Source organism: Acanthisitta chloris, unplaced genomic scaffold, assembly GCF_000695815.1.
Source record: "Acanthisitta chloris isolate BGI_N310 unplaced genomic scaffold, ASM69581v1 scaffold8331, whole genome shotgun sequence".
NCBI lineage: Eukaryota > Metazoa > Chordata > Aves > Passeriformes > Acanthisittidae > Acanthisitta > Acanthisitta chloris.
The window spans coordinates 59,446-62,104 of NW_008654314.1; the positions used below are offsets into that span (position 1 = coordinate 59,446).

Below are 2,659 nucleotides of genomic sequence, written 5' to 3' on the forward strand. Positions count from 1 at the left end.
ATGAGGGAAACAAGAGAAAGAAAACCTCAGCTGAAAGGCTGTCCAGGGGACGTCTGGCAGCTGCCTCTGCAAGCTGTGGAGCAATGGAGCCGACTGCACACTCCTGGATCTAGCACAGGGATACTCCCGTACTCCTTGGGTTAGAGCTCTTGAGGGAGAGGCTGCTGCAATGCCCCACAGCCTCCTTGCCTGCTCCATGGACAGACATGTGCAGGGGCTGAGGGACAACTGGAAGCCACGTAGCTGCTCCTTGGGAAAGCATTTAGGAAGTAATGAAGGAGTAGAAGCCCTCCAAAGGCAGCTATCCTTAGCTGGCGGTGGTTTTGATGCTGGATGTGCTCTCCCTGCACGAGGCTACTGTGGCAGCGGGGAAAAAAGCTACAATTGCAGTACCCAAAAGCCACAGGGCCATATGATCCGTGTTGCTGGGAGAGAATTACATAGATGATTGCTTTTAATGGAATAACTCTGGTCTAACTGCACCCCATGCCCCTCCTGCTCTGCACAGCACCTGGCAGAACCACAGGAAGGATGGATTCTCCCCAAGGTGCTTTGCCTGTTGTTGCTTCCCACTGCTGCGTGGCTTCCTGCATACTTTCTCATGAAGTTTATGAATATAGCTTTAATTGACAATGTCATGCCAATACATTCTAATTACTGTTTCAACAATATAATTAAGCATTGAATTTATGCACGGTTGCAAGCGGAGTGCCTTGCTTAGCTGAAGTAATGAACTCTGATAATAATGAACGCACTAATTGAAACAGTATGTAGCTTAGGATGCCATCAGCTGCACAACATCATTGTTACCAGAATGACAGTATCAAAAATCGTAACAAAAGGCACAGTTTTCAGGTTCAAGATGCAACAGTTCTGCACACACCCCTTAAAAGAAAAGCAATTACCAAGTTATATGTTTCAAATTCATGCTAGAATAATGGAAGCAAGTGTTGCATAATAAGCACATTATTCCCAACTCAGTTCATGCACATCTGGGGAAACATCCTTTACAAGAGACCCGGAATTAGGACCAGTAGGTTGCTTGAGTTGCCCATGGCTATAGGAGTGAAGAGACTCCCTCCACAGGGTCCTGGAGTACTCACACAGCGCAGCAAGAAGAGCAACTAATTCTGCCTGATCGGCCTGGGAAGCCCAAGGCTGGAATCTCGCAGTGTTTCAAACCACCACATTCAGTAGGTTGGACACACCCGTCTCCATCAGGCAAAGAGCAAAACAGTCAGTGCTAGAAAGTGGCAATGAAATTCTGGAAACAAAACTATTTCTGCCTGACTGGAAAGATTTTTATAGCTCTGGGTGTAGATTTTAATGTGTTAGTAGGGTATATATTTTTTTCACTTCAAAACAAAAGCTGATTTTCTTCTTGCGTTTCTATTGCTGTGCTGGGCTCTAAGAAGAGGCTGGTTTGCAATTCAGCTCTATTTCACTGCTCAGACCTGCTGTTTTCCTGGCCATTTTCCCCTGGGTTTCTCCCTCTTCAGCAGTAGCTATGATGAGGTTTCTGATAAAGATGAGATGCTCAAGGTCACATAAGCACCTTTTTCTGTAGGGTCTGTGTGACATTATTCCCCACTGGCTACCTCAGCTACTTGGCTCTACCTTCACTGATGTAACAGCACAGCTGACATGGCACTAGGAGGAAAGGCAAATTTTGGCAGAAAATGCCTTGTTCATTCACTGGTAGTGTACTCAGAAAGGAGCTCTGTCAGTCTGTAACCCTTCAGCATGATAAAAACTTCAGTGTTTGAGTTTAAAAATTAATGTAATAATGACAAGGCTACATAAAGCTCAAAGACAAATGAGAAATCATTCAGCTGCTGAAAAGCCAAAAGAAATAACAGGAAGATTATTCCAGTCTATGAAAATTATTCCCAAGTATTTGCCTTCCATGAACTGATGTCAAAATACGGTTAACTGTTTAATTTACGGTGTCAGTGCTAAAAACCGGATGCTTCTCGAGGTTCTTAAAACCAATATTTGCTGAAGCACTTTGCAAATCTTACAGGACCCTTGACATATTTGGAGGCATGAACAGGTCTAGATGTAGGCTGTAAGAAGTAAATTAAAATTTATCAATATAAATTAACATGGCACACAAACACAGTTTTGTGTACTTCTTCAGCCTATGCAGTTGCAATCAAACTAGGCACTGCTTTTAGGCATCAGCTCAAGGAAAGCATTTGTGTTAGGAAAAACACTAAACATTCAGAAAATTACAACAACTGTTTTGCTGAACTGGGTCATTCTTCTCTTTTCCTAAAACAGGTAGGTTATGAGAATGAGATGCAAGCTTAATCTATTTCAGTTGTTACAAGTCTGGTTTTGTGCTATGTTATGAATGTGCATATGAGGGGTGTCTATACCTCTAGTGACATGTAAGCCTTTGAGCTAATTTTAGCCATCAATTTAGCCATGTTTAACAGAGGCCTTAGTGGTTACTATGCTTCTCAAGTGTTGTGAAACACAGCAGTAATAGCCCCACCAGGAGAGAAGCTGCAGGATGAGTTCACACATCGTTATGTATGTATCAGCTAATCCACATGGGAAAGATCGCCTATAAATCCTCCAGCTGCAGGGAAAGCAAACAAACAGACAAACTTCAACTGGTGATCACAATCCACCATGAGACATAGATCTGTAG

General features: G+C 43.1%; 1 protein-coding gene across 1 annotated transcript in view; it reads right to left on the reverse strand.

Moving 5' to 3' along the window:
* GRIK1 (glutamate receptor, ionotropic, kainate 1) overlaps window positions 1-2,659 on the reverse strand; it is a gene marked incomplete at its 5' end in the record, with an annotated part of 72,931 nt that overhangs the window by 25,986 nt on the left and 44,286 nt on the right. The window lies entirely within an intron of this gene.